The sequence below is a fragment of the Lolium rigidum genome, chromosome 4, assembly GCF_022539505.1.
Source record: "Lolium rigidum isolate FL_2022 chromosome 4, APGP_CSIRO_Lrig_0.1, whole genome shotgun sequence".
NCBI classification, from domain to species: domain Eukaryota; kingdom Viridiplantae; phylum Streptophyta; class Magnoliopsida; order Poales; family Poaceae; genus Lolium; species Lolium rigidum.
Window position 1 is genome coordinate 122,524,752 of NC_061511.1, and position 13,699 is coordinate 122,538,450.

The following is a 13,699-nucleotide window of genomic DNA, read 5'->3' on the forward strand; positions in this document are numbered from 1 at the left end:
TGGAGGCGTGACCATGGGGACAATGGGGCGTCACCAGCGGTCGCGTTCCGCGAGCTCCTCGGCGACGCGGTCGTCCGACGCCACCGAGCTCGACTTTGCTGCAGCCGACCTAGACTGCCCTTTCGGCGGCATCGACGCCCTCGGCCTCGTGGAGCTTCGCGAGACCGCCTACGAGATCTTCTTCATGTCCTGCCGCTCCTCCGGCGGTGCCGCGGCGTCAAGCACCAGCGCGCGTGGCGGTGGCTCGTCGGAGATGGAGGTGTCCTCGCCGGTGGCTGGGTCGAGGGGCGGGAGTGGCGTCATGAGCAGCAGGGTCAAGAAGGCTCTAGGGCTCAAGCCTAGGCGGTCCGCGCCGACGATGATGCGCACTCTGAGCCAGTCGTCAGGCCCGTCCTCGCCTGGACGGGCACGGCGGCCGATGACGTCGGCGGAGATCATGCGGCAGCAGATGCGGGTCACCGAGCACAGCGACGCGCGTCTTCGCCGGACGCTCATGCGCGCCGTCGTCGGCCAGGTCGGTACGCATGCGTCTACACATGCACCATTTTCAGTCACGCTCATGCCCTGATCGATGCGATTGATTCTGCTGGTTGATTGACTTGCACAGGTAGGAAAGAGGCCCGATTCCATCGTCCTCCCACTGGAGCTCCTCCGGCAGCTGAAGCCGTCCGAGTTCTCCGACGTGGAGGAGTACCACCAGTGGCAGTTCCGGCAGATCAAGCTCCTGGAGGCCGGTCTCATCCTGCACCCTCCCTCCCGCTCGACCGCCTGCACGCCGCCGTGCTCCGGTTCCGCGAGGTCATGCGCGCCACCGAGATCCGCGCCATCGACACGGGCAAGGGCTCCGAGGCGATGCGCGCTCTCACCAACGCCGTGCACGCCCTCGCCTGGCGCCCCGGCAGCGGCAGCGACGCGTGCCACTGGGCCGACGGCTACCCGCTCAACGTCCTCCTCTACGTCTCGCTCCTCCAGAGCGTCTTCGACCACAGGGAGCCCACCGTGGTGCTGGACGAGGTGGACGAGCTGCTGGAGCTCATCAAGAAGACGTGGCCGATTCTCGGCGTCGGCAGGGCGGTGCACAACGTGTGCTTCGCATGGGTCTTCTTCCAGCAGTACGTGGTGACCGGCCAGGTCGAGCCGGACCTCGTGGCGGCCGCGCTCACCTTGCTCGCCGATGTGGCCGCCGACGCCAAGCAGGGGAGCCGCGAGTCCCAATCCCGTGACCCGGTGTACGCCAAGGTGCTCATCGGCGCCCTCGGGAAGATGCAGGAGTGGTCCGAGAAGCGGTTGCTGGACTACCACGACAGGTACGAGAAAGACATCGGCGGCAGCAGCGCCACGGAGGGCATGGAGATCCTGCTGTCCGTGGCGCTTGGCGCCGGCAAGATCGTCGCCGACCGCGAATACATCGGCACCGGGAACTTCCCCGCCGACCGCGTCGATTACTACATCAGGTGTTCGATGAAGAACGCCTTCACCAAAGTGAGCTCGTGCTTCAACATTACAACTCCATTTAGGAGTACCTAGTCTCGCAGAATTTGATACGAGATGTCTGGTTCCAGATTCTCGAGAACGGCATGGGCATGTCCGACAGTCTGATAGCTAACCGTGACAACGACCCCGGCGTGGTGCTGACTCGGCTGGCCAAGGACACGGAACAGCTGGCCACGTTCGAGCGCAGGAGCTTCAGCCCGCTGCTGAGGCGGCTGCACCCGGCCCCGGTAGCGGTCGCGGCGGTCACCCTGCACGGTTGCTTCGGCGTGGTGCTGAGACGGTACCTGGGCAAGATCACCATCCTCACGGAGGAGCTCGTGCGCGTGCTTCACTCGGCGAGCCGGCTGGAGAAGGCCCTGGCGCAGATGACCGCCGAGGACGCCGCGGACTGCCATGACGACCGGGCCAAGGCCGTCGTCGGCGACATGGAGCCCTACGAGGTGGAGTCCGTCGTCATGGGCTTGCTCAAGGCTTGGATGGACGACAGGCTTAGGATCGGCAGGGACTGCCTCCTCCGAGCCAAAGAAACTGAGGTAGCAATGCTTTCGAGTTTCGAGCTCCTCCATGGATGATGTCAGGCTCAAAATGTCCATCTGACAAGAATTATGTTGCAATGTTTGTATATAGAGCTGGATACCCAAGTCCAAGGAGGAGCCCTACCCAGGGTCGGCTATAGAGCTGATGAAGCTCGCCGGTGCGACAATAGACGAATTCTCCGATATCCCGGCAACCGCGAAAGACGACGTGCTCCAGCAACTCGTCGACGGCCTCGAGTCAATCTTCCAGGAATACATCTCCTTCGTCGCATCATGCGGTAAACAGATGCGACTGGTAATTCTGAGGCTATTGCTTGGTGCGCCATGATATACTGATCATCGTTTCAACAATCCGAACGCAGGGTCGAAGCAGAGCTACGTCCCTCCCCTCCCGGCGCTGACGAGGTGCAACCAGGACTCGGGCTTCTTCAGGCTGTGGAAGAAGGCGGTGCTGCCGACGTGCCAGGCGCCGGAGGGCAGCCCGCGCGCCGGCGCCTCGCAGCACACCCCACGGCCGTCCATCAGCCGCGGCACGCAGCGCCTCTACGTCCGCCTCAACACGCTCCACTACGTCCTCACCCACGTCCAGGCCATCGACAAGTCGCTCTCCTCGGCGTCCTGCGCGCGCGGCGGCGGGGGCGCCTCGCCGGCAGCTGCCCCCGGCGGCAACCGCGTCGCGGCGTCCGTCCACTTCGACCGCACCCGAGCCGCGGCGCAGTCGGCGGTGTCCCACGTCGCCGAGGTGGCCGCGTACCGGCTCATCTTCCTGGACTCGCGCCACACCTTCTACCACGGCCTCTACGTCCGCAACGTCGCCGACACGCGCATCCGGCCGGCGCTGCGGGCGCTGAAGCAGAACCTGTCGTTCCTCGTGTCCGTGTTGGCCGACCACGCGCAGCCGGTGGCGGTGCGGGAGGTGATGAAGGCCTCGTTCCAGGCGTTCCTGATGGTCCTCCTCGCCGGCGGCAACGACCGGAGCTTCACGAGGGCGGACCACGGCATGGTGGACGAGGACTTTCGGAGCCTGAAGCGCGCCTTCTGCACGTGCGGGGAGGGCCTGGTCCCGGAGGAGGTGGTTGCGCGGGAAGCGGAGACCTCGGAGGGCGTCGTTGAGCTCATGGCACGGTCTACGGAGCACCTCATCGGCGCGTTCGGCGCCGCCACGTCCGAGTCCATCGCCGGCGCACGTGAATACGACGATGCTGGCGGCGGTGGGACACCCGTGCCGTCGGCGTCGAGGCAGTGGAATCCCGCCGACCCGAACACAATCCTTCGAGTGCTGTGCCACCGCGACGACGAGGTCGCCAACCAATTCTTGAAGCGGACCTTCCAGCTCGCCAAGCGGCGGTGATGCAGGTCAATTGCTCGACGGAATGAGTTAAGCTCTACTTTTTCTTAGTCCGTTATTTTTGCAGTTCCAAAGCCCCTGGCAGTCCTCGTCATTTAGTAAGGTCACAGTGTAAGCTCATTAGCATATTTAAAAAGAAGAGTAAAGTGCACCAGCGATCACTCTATTTGAGTGGTATATGATCTCGCGGCGATTCTCCCGTGCACGACATGTCTCGTATATGTTGTTGTCCGTTGGATTCGAAATTTTGACATATTGGATCACCCTGCTCCAATGAAGTCTTAGAAAGGGCCATTTATAAGTGTAAATGCTAAATCTATCGTGGCAGCACGCTGGCCGGGTGACATGTGACCGCCATTGGTTGTGGAGGCAGGACTCTACTGCCCTCGACGGTGGCGGCACGTTAGACAGCTAGGTCAGCTGTTAGCGTCGACGTTCATCTATGGAACCTGGCGCTGTTGCCACCAGCGGTGGCAGGGTGTTACCACCAGCTGTGACAGTGCCGGACACTGACTTTGACGTAGTGAGTGCCTCAGATTTCCACGATAGTAGAGTGATGGGTGTGACTGCGTTGCCTCTGATTCTCAGACTATTTGGCACCAAATATATTCGGTTTCACCCTATTTGGTACCAGTGCACTTTTAGCTTTGCTAGACATTGTGATTGTACAGAAATCTGATTTTATGATTCTTAGACATGAAGCAACGTGCAACGCTGATACGTGAACGTGACCACTGAAAATGCTAGCTTCGCATGCTTTAAAAGGAGCACCTGCCCATGCCATTGTTCTTATAGCGTGCCTGCTCTCCTCCTCTTTCTTCTCGTCCAAGAGCGCACAGAACATAACTTTAGTTAGTGATTGAGTCGATGATTGAGTGCATGAAGTACTAGAAGGAAAAACAAATTAAGGTGAGTTCTTTTAGATCATTAATTTTATTTGTACATGCATAATTTTACTGTTGCCATTTGTGATGTAGTGTAGTATATCTTACTCTACTAATTAAGCAGGTAACATTGTATTAGCATACCATGTAGAGCGAGTGAGATTCTCTGAAGGATGTAATTATAGTTTGAAATGGAATAACACGTAGTGTAGTGTACTATTATTGTAAGAATGTGTTGACTGCCAAAACCCACCGGCGGGCAGCGGCCTTGTCAACAACGCGTAGAGCCGGGGGAGCCTAGAGCTGCGGCTGGGCTGAGACCCCTCCGACGACGGCCCGCAATGCTCTTCGGTCACACGCGGCGTTGCGAAGTGCAAGGGCGTGCCACCCGACCTATACCTGGTCGGGAAGGTGATGAGATTGCCTCGCTTAGTTTCTGCCGGGGCATACATGTAAACGTTAAATACGAGCCTCGATCGGCTCTCGGGTTATCCTGTGAATCGGCTCAAAGAGCCGATCCACCCATGATCCGTACGGGGTGTACGAATACTTGGTGGTCTGCTCGATCAAGATGAAGCTAATGAGATCTACGACGATTTAGGGTTTTCACCACATAATCGGATCATCCTACTCCGAGGTTGGGCCAGATAGCCACGCACGGTGCTCGTAAGCCGATCCTAAACAAGGCCAAAAAACCAACATGAAGTTGATCCTAGGAACATCCCGTTTAGGACTTGCGAACGCCACCCTACGTGCCACAGGATCCTCCCCCTTTGTAAGGCCAAACTATTGCAGATATTAAACTAATCCTTGTAGAACAAGGAGCAATCGTAACGGACCAGATCTACTAAATAATGATCAAGCGGGGTGCCGCCCCCACACTGAGATAGGCGTGAGGACGGCTAGATATGCAAGAGTCGCACTACGTAAGCATGCTTAAACGAAGAACAATGCTAACCCTAACACATCTAATGATAACTACGTTGCTCGCCATCAAAAGCGCTTCGATACGAGCAACGCATGAACAACGTGGGGCTTGTGCTGCCTAGATCGCAAGATGCGATCTAGGCGACATGTCGCTCACGATAGAAACCCTCGAGACGAAGGAGTTGGCGATGCGCCGAGATTGGTTTGTTTTGGGGTTGAACGTGAGTTGTTGTTTATTCCATAAACCCTAGGTACATATTTATAGTCCGAGGGACTTTCTAATGTGGGCATGCACTAAACCGTGCACGACTAAGATTCTATCTCTAAACTAAAATAGATCTAATATGTTACGAGATACACGGGCAATTAAACCCAACAGGCCGATTCATAGAATTCTCCACGTATATTTCCTTAAGCCCATCTTGACTGCGGCCCACCGCTGACTTGGTCAAATCTTGGTGATAACACATGCCCCCCTGGTTTTGGAAATATTATTTCCAAAATCATCATGCTCCTCTCTCGTCGGGTCATGTCGTGGCATCACCGTTGCAGTACCTCTTGTCTCTTCATATTTTGCAGTGAGGAGCCATGATGCCGATAATGAAGGCAGCGAGATTTAGTGACATGGCATCAGTGGTATGCAAACAATCGGCTCTCCTTGAACAATCGGCTCTTTAAAAAACCCTCTTTTAATACTGAAGAAGCGTTTCCAGACCAGCCGTTTTGCCGATAGTCGAAATCACACGATCCTTTTTTTTTAAAAGGAAACCGATGGCGCCGCATCGGTCTCTCTCATAAACACACTGGGTAACGTTGAGCTAGCCATCCTTCCAAACGGTAACCCGCGACCTCCATCTGCAAAGAGCAGAGTCGGATCCCCAAATCGTCGCCCTGAGCAGGTTCCAATCCACCACCCCCTACACGAGATCTCGACCGCGCGGCTTCCAATTTCTTCAACGCATCTCATGGCGGAATCAGCTAACACCGGTACCACGGTTTCTGGACTGAAGGTAATCCCCAACCTCTTCTCGCCGTTTGACTTCGACACGGGATTAATGCAAACGCCTGAATTAATGCCTCGTTCTGCCACTAATTTAGGTTTCAGACATCCTTCTGCCACATCCTTCTCTCGCAAATTCGATGTGCCTCGGTCCTCGTTCTTCGAGAGCCACTGCCTGTTAATCTCATGCGAAGCTAACGGAATCCCCTTTGTGAGCCAAAACCTAGATCCGACTTCCTGGGCCGGCGCACTGCGGGCCTGGCCCAATCCCCTCGAAGGTTGGGTGGCATGGTACGAGCGGGGTATCAAAATCCCACTATGCCACTTGGGAAACCATAGGAATAGCCGATGCCACTGTCATTATCGCTGTCTCCTCTTGAAAAGAATGAGAACATCTTGAAAACCATCGGCTACTACGGTCCGACGCACCTGAGCTGTTTCATGTTTGGTCATGGCCCTATGACTCCGACCTGTTGGATGTGGCCATGATCACGGGGCTAGACATTGCATCTCCCAGCCCTTACGCATTCAAGCTGCCAAAGGTCCCTTTCACTCTCTCTTCTAAAAAAGAGTGTACCGAGTCGGGGTGCCTATCTCAATCGTTATATGAAAACCAAAGGCCCGGTGACGGAGAGGGAGCACACGGCCTTCTTGAACTTCGGTTGGAGCACTTCATATTACGTGGTCCGTCACTTGCTCCTACCAAGAACTACCTCTCCCTGGCCTATGAACTCGCCAAAGGCACCCAACTTGGTCTAGGCAAGTTATTCCTTGGAGAGATTTATCGATCCCTTCAAGCGATGTCGTCAAGCTGTTCACCCGCAAGACGATTAAAGCTGGCGGCCCTGGTGGTTCATTCAAGCTGTGGGCCCAAGCTGTACTTCCAAAGCCAAATCCCGGACTTCCCATCGCCGACCAAGCTGCACCTTCCCGGATGAAAATGGCAAGGAAATTCGATGCACCGGCTACGGCCAAGCCACCGTATGGTCTCCCGGGTAGCGATTGATCCCCAAGGAAGCGAGCGGGGTGGTTTAAGATTTTCTTCCAGGGTTTAGACAACCCCCTGTTCCACCCTTATACTGAATCGGCAAATTTTGAAAACCCCGTCTCTTTCCGATTGGACGACTTTGCCGATGGCACGGCACTACAGCACTTGTACTCCCTCATGATTCGTCCTTGCTTTCTCCCTGTTGGCATGAGCACCTCGAGCCGGATCATCAAGCCCGGTTATGAGTGTTATCAACCGATAATAGCGGCTCGGCGGCTTGGTCTCGGACAGGTGCCCCCACACTTCTTCCTACACCACCGACGGCAAGTAGAGCTGACCGCCGCGACATCCTCACCGCCCAAAGGTGCTATACCTTTTTCGACGCTTTGGTCATACCAATTCCCCACGACCTCCATTTCTCCTTCACCACAGACGGTTTTGAAACTTGGTGGTCTATGTGGAAGACCCATGTCTTCGGGAGGGCACTAGGACCGCAGTCTGAAGGAGCTTGACGCCGAATATGATCCCCCTGCCGACCGGTGCCGTCCCTTAAGTATTTCTTGTGGCTGCCTTATGGTGATTGTCCGTGAGCTGACTCTCTTCTCTTGGCAGCAACAAGATGGCCCAGCTCCTACACAAGCCGACGGCTCCCCTTTCGTCTTTCTTCCTCCGGCACCGAGTGGTTCTCTTACGCCGAGTTCGCCTCCCACGAAGAAAGTTATAATGCGAGTCGGTCGATTTCACCGAAATCGGCTTCTAAAAATAAAGCATCTTCGGGGCCCGTTGCCCCCGAGCCTCGACTCGGGCGAGGACGGCGGTGAGGAAGGTAGCGGCCGGGAAAACCCCGAAGCGTAAAGCTCCGGCCCGGGAAAGCTTGCGTGTAAGTTGGTTCAGACCACTGCGGTGTTCGTCCGCTTTTTTCAAAGAATTTGTTCGTGACGCGCTTGTATCCTTTCCTACGGGCCTCTCTCGAAGGATCCTCCGGCGGAGCCGAGAAACCAGCCAGGGAGAATCGAACTCGGGTGATTCCGAGAGGTCCACTACCCGGAGTCAGACGGCTTCGCCAGCGCCGGCTTCCAAGAAGAGGTTGATCACCGGAACCCCTGTTCCTCGAGCCCCGACCGGATCGGGGTTACGTACGAAGCACCGCCGTGTCAAAAGGGCTCGTAAGAACCCACCAACCTCTTCATCAAGCCAGGAGGTCTCGAATGTAATGATCTTCGCGGTCACGCTTTCATGCTGTCCCATTATCATTTGGATCGGCTAATCACTTCCTCTTGTAGGCCGCCGAAACTTCTAGCGGGGATGTTGAGGAGGTACAGAGGCCGTCCGCTACCCTGGATCTAGCTGCCCCGACGCCCGCGGCTGTACGAGCGGTTGATTCAGCCGAGTCCCCGGAAAAGCCGATCGTTCTTGCGCCGGCTGCTCCTTCCCCCTTGGGAGAGGTATGTTTTTTTTTTCTTTTGGTTACGTCGGTTCCTTGTCACCTGCTAAACTCACTTTGTGTTGGCCTTGCCGGGGTTGTGATCTCTCGAGCTTGCTTGCGTTCGACCCGGACATCCATTGATCCCACCCCTTCCAAGGCAAGTGGGGAGCCGGACATCGGCACGGTCCGTGGCCGGCTCCGAGCGCCTCAAGGACTTGCTCTCTACCTCTATTGAGGCTCGATTGAGAATTCCGAAGAAGTCAAAGGCATCCTCGCGGGTATCCATTCTCATCTCCCTATGACCACCGCAAGTGAAGCTTTGGCCCGCCGTCACCCTGTCGGTCTTCAAGTCACGGATTCAATCCGCTCGCCAAAGGATTACTCTTCGCCACTCCCAACTTCCGCTGAGAGCCGATATTGCCGAGAAGTGCCGAGCGGCTCAATGAGAAAAAGGCTGCTACGGACGCCAAGACGGATACTTCTGCCACCCGTGCCGAACTCGAAACCTTGCACAAGGAGTTGGAGGACCTCGAAGAGAGGGTCAGGGTGACCAAACAGCTCATCCAAGATAAGGAGGCCCTTGTCGCCCGCTCTGAAGAAGAAGCAAAAGATCTCACAGCCGATCCGAAGACCGATCCGGCTGAAATCCGTTCCTCGAGCAATCGGCTGGTGACGGGCAAAGACGCAGATGATGAAGCTGAGATTGCTGAGGGCGGAACGCATCCGTGTTGATGCTATTATCGCCCTCGGCGTGTTTCTCCGATGGGGCTTTCATAGACACATGATTACTGCTTCTCGGTAGGGCCTTGATATGTTGATCGCTACGTTTGCAACGCTTTGCTTCTCTCCTTCTTGTTTTTTTTTTTTATTATTAGCCGATTTTCCACCGGCTATCGTTTACCATCTGTCCGGCGTGGTGACCGTATGCCTCCCTCGAGCCGAATCTGTCACGAGTAACTACGGATATCGGCTCGCGTTACGCCCGGGCGCTCGTACTTGCGAGTCGGCCCCGTTGGGACTCGTGTAGTCGACGTGGCTGCTGTCCGTTAGATCGCCGGCTGGACCCAAGCAACCATGTGGTGAACATAACCTCGGTCGGCTCGTCGGAAATCCGGGGCACCGGGCTCGGTCGGGAGGACGAGTAATGCGTCCGCATCGGCCGAAGTCATCGCTATCGGCCTTCCTTTGATTGTTTGTTTCGCGCATCGGCCAGAGCAACGTAGTTACCCGGCAGATCCTCGTGGGTGACTGGCGTGCCGTCCGCCATCTTAGATGTAGATGGCGATGTGGTCGATGTAGACGATTGTCCCACCGGGCGTGCTGAGAATGTGTTGATTGCCAAAACCCACCGGCGGGCGGCGGCCTTGTCAACACTCTGTAGAGCCGGGGGAGCCTAGAGCTGCGGCTGGCTGAGACCCCTCCGAGCGACGGCCCGCAATGCTCTTCTGGTCACACGCGGCGTTGCGAAGTGCAGGGCGTGCCACCTGACCTATACCCGGTCGGGAAGGTGATGAGATTGCCTCGCTTAGTTTCTGCCGGGGCATACATGTAAACGTTAAATACGAGCCTCGATCGGCTCTCGGGTTATCCTGTGAATCGGCTCAAGAGCCGATCCACCCATGATCCGTACGGGGTGTACGAATACTTGGTGGTCCTGCTCGATCAAGATGAAGCTAATGAGATCTACGACGATTTAGGGTTTTCACCACATAATCGGATCATCCTACTCCGGGTTGGGCCGGATGGCCACGCACGGTGCTCGTAAGCCGATCCTAAACAAGGCCAAAAAACCAACATGAAGTTGATCCTAGGAACATCCCGTTTAGGACTTGCGAACGCCACCCTACGTGCCACGGGATCCTCCCCCTTTGTAAGGCCAAACTATTGCAGATATTAAACTAATCCTTGTAGAACAAGGAGCAATCGTAACGGACCAGATCTACTAAATAATGATCAAGCGGGGTGCCGCCCCCACACCTGAGATAGGCGTGAGGACGGCTAGATATGCAAGGGTCGCACTACGTAAGCATGCTTAAACGAAGAACAATGCTAACCCTAACACATCTAATGATAACTACGTTGCTCGCCATCAAAAGCGCTTCGGTACGAGCAACGGATGAACAACGTGGGGCTTGTGCTGCCTAGATCGCAAGATGCGATCTAGGCAGCATGTCGCTACACGATAGAAACCCTCGAGACGAAGGAGTTGGCGATGCGCCGAGATTGGTTTGTTTTGGGGTTGAACGTGAGTTGTTGTTTATTCCATAAACCCTAGGTACATATTTATAGTCCAGGGGACTTTCTAATGTGGGCATGCACTAAACCGTGCACGACTAAGATTCTATCTCTAAACTAAAATAGATCTAATATGTTACAGATACACGGGCAATTAAACCCAACAGGCCGATTCATAGAATTCTCCACGTATATTTCCTTAAGCCCATCTTGACTGCGGCCCACCGCTGACTTGGTCAAATCTTGGTGATAACAGACTGAAAAATAAAGAGATGGGTAATTTGTTGAACTAATGATTGTGTATGTTAGGAACATGTTGTAACTATATTTTTGAACGTGTATTTTTGGTGGATTCAAGCATACACGTGCTCTAGCTGTTATTACTTGGAATATTATGGCACGTAAATTGTTTTTAGAAGAACATCTATCTACAAATTGAGTTATATTTATGATGTCTTTTAATATTTGGTCTTATAATATTTTGCCAGTATTTTTAAAAAAATATTTTGTTGTTTTTCTTAGAAAAATCAAAAGCGATTATTTTGAAAAAGTCTTAATCACATGTTAAAATATCTGCTATAATGAAATTATTAAAACATGAATAACATTTAAGCTAGTATGTTACTAATATTATTTGAGAAACAACGACAAACGAAAACTGAAACTAAAATATATAGCTACTACCACATATCACTCTACTTGCCCTGCGTCCAGCGTGGCCATTTTCCTGTCTTACCGTCACGTTCTTCGCTTCCCGCACCACAAAAATCATTTCTCTTAATCTCTTTCTTTACGCTTCATGGGCCTTCCTGCGCACCTCTTCCTCCGCATACCTATGTGCAGCCTCATCATCCATCCTCTTCTGATCCACCTCATAATTTCGAGCTCGCTCTGCCCGTAATTTCCGTAGATGTCTCTCTCTGCTTTATCATTAGCAACAACGCAAAAGGCCTCAGACCCTTTACCCCGGTTTGAGCCACAAACCGAGAAAAAAGGGCTGCCAACAGGTAGCAAAAGGCCTCATACCCTTTTGTCACGGCCCAAGCCTCCAGCCGGGACAAAAGGTCCCTAAAGAACCGAGACAAAAGGCCCCGTGCCCTCCCGCTGGTTTCGGGGCGACGTGGTCTGGCCATTTGTCCCGGCTCCAGATCTGGATCGGGACAAAAGGCACTGGACGGAAGGTCAGTTTTTAATAGTGAGCCTTTTCCCAACGCTCCTCCTCATGGAACCTTGCCCATGCACGCCGGTATTTTTTCTCCACCTCATGGCGCGCTCAATCCGGCTGCTCCGTGTCCATCCAGTGAAACCACTTGCACAAGGACAGGGGAGACTACAACACAAATAAGACGGTTAATAAATGAAAACTAATGACTCATGCATGTAAAATGCATACATGAACTTTGTAGTTTATTGTACTAAAATCCTTATTATATTGCAACTTTATTATATTTATACGGACTAACCTATTAATAGTTGCAAAAGTGCACAAGTTCTTGTTTTAAAATTTTGTGTGTAGAAAATGGGCAAATATGGAAAGAAACCGGTCATTATGGCGAAATCTGGAGTTCCCGAAATCTGTCCCCGAGATCACCCAAAACAGACCCGAAGATGGACACAAACGGAAACAATGCTAGACATAAAATTTGTGGAGAATTTGCAGAAGTTCAATCTAACATAAAGAACGTCCCAAACGAATTTTGTATGCGAAATCTATCCCCGTTTTACGTAAGGGTACAAAGGTAGTTTTGGAAACCCGAAAATTTGTGACGTGATCGACGCAAACTTTTTCCATACTTGAATGATTCGGTCAATCCACGACTTTATGGGCGCATAAAGGAAAGATGGGAGTTCTAGGAGGGTTCTAGATGTGCCAAGAGTCCTTGAATCAAAGGGGCATCCATCCTATGGCCAAGATTGCATCTCCACCTCTATATATTGAGAGGAAACCCTACTTTTGGAGGCCTCCATCCATTGTAACGAAAATTCTCCTCCTTTTTTTGAAAGGAATATGGTAGGGGAATCCCCAACAATGTTTTTTTAATAATAAGAACCCAAATCCGTGTCCCTGAAGACTTGAACCTGGGTGGTTGGATTGTACATCCACTTCCCTAACCAAATGAGCTAGGATCACTTCTTGAAACTTCTCCTCCTTGGCAGCCGCCAAGGAGGGGGAGAACATCCTCAACACCAGTACCAAGTCCAAGGGGGAAGGGATAAGGGGCCGTTGCCCCTAGGGCTGCCACCCCTCTAGGAGCCGCGCGCCAGGCCGCCGTCGCCTCCCATGGTCGCCGCCACCGGGATCTTCATCACCATGTCCTCCACGGGTTGCACCTCTTCATCAACACCCCCAACACATCTTCATCTACATCTTTGTAATATCTTGGCAACCATGATGTGCTATTGCAATCTATCACTTTCCCATGATATTTCGTACCTCTATGTCTTTGTTTGAGTAGTGACTTGTTCTTGGCAATTGTGAGATAATTTGTTGATAGTTGCATATAAGTATTTATTATCTTCTATGATGATCTCTTGTACTAATATATGAGTGCACACATATGTTGGAAATGCATGAGCTTGCCACCGTTGTATGATGGTAGGAGGAGGGACAGTTTGGAGCTTGATAGAAACAATGTCCCAATTCTTAGATTCATGTTGTATTAATTCATGGTTAATCAACGGGGTATGACTATGGGGACCTTTAAAGTTACAATGGTGGTTGGACTTTATGTCTTAATAATTCCCTTATTTGCTCTTAGTTGGCTTTGGGATCAATCACTAGTGGTGTATTTTCTCATGTTTATGGGTGCACCAATCTACGGCCCCTCTCTAGAAGAAACACCAAAAAGACTATACTATGC

The 13,699-nt window shown here is 53.1% G+C and overlaps 1 pseudogene; it reads left to right on the top strand.

Moving 5' to 3' along the window:
* The first annotated feature begins 13 nt into the window (after positions 1 to 13).
* LOC124647465 lies at positions 14 to 3,381 on the top strand (annotated as a pseudogene).
* Positions 3,382 to 13,699: the final 10,318 nt, after the last annotated feature.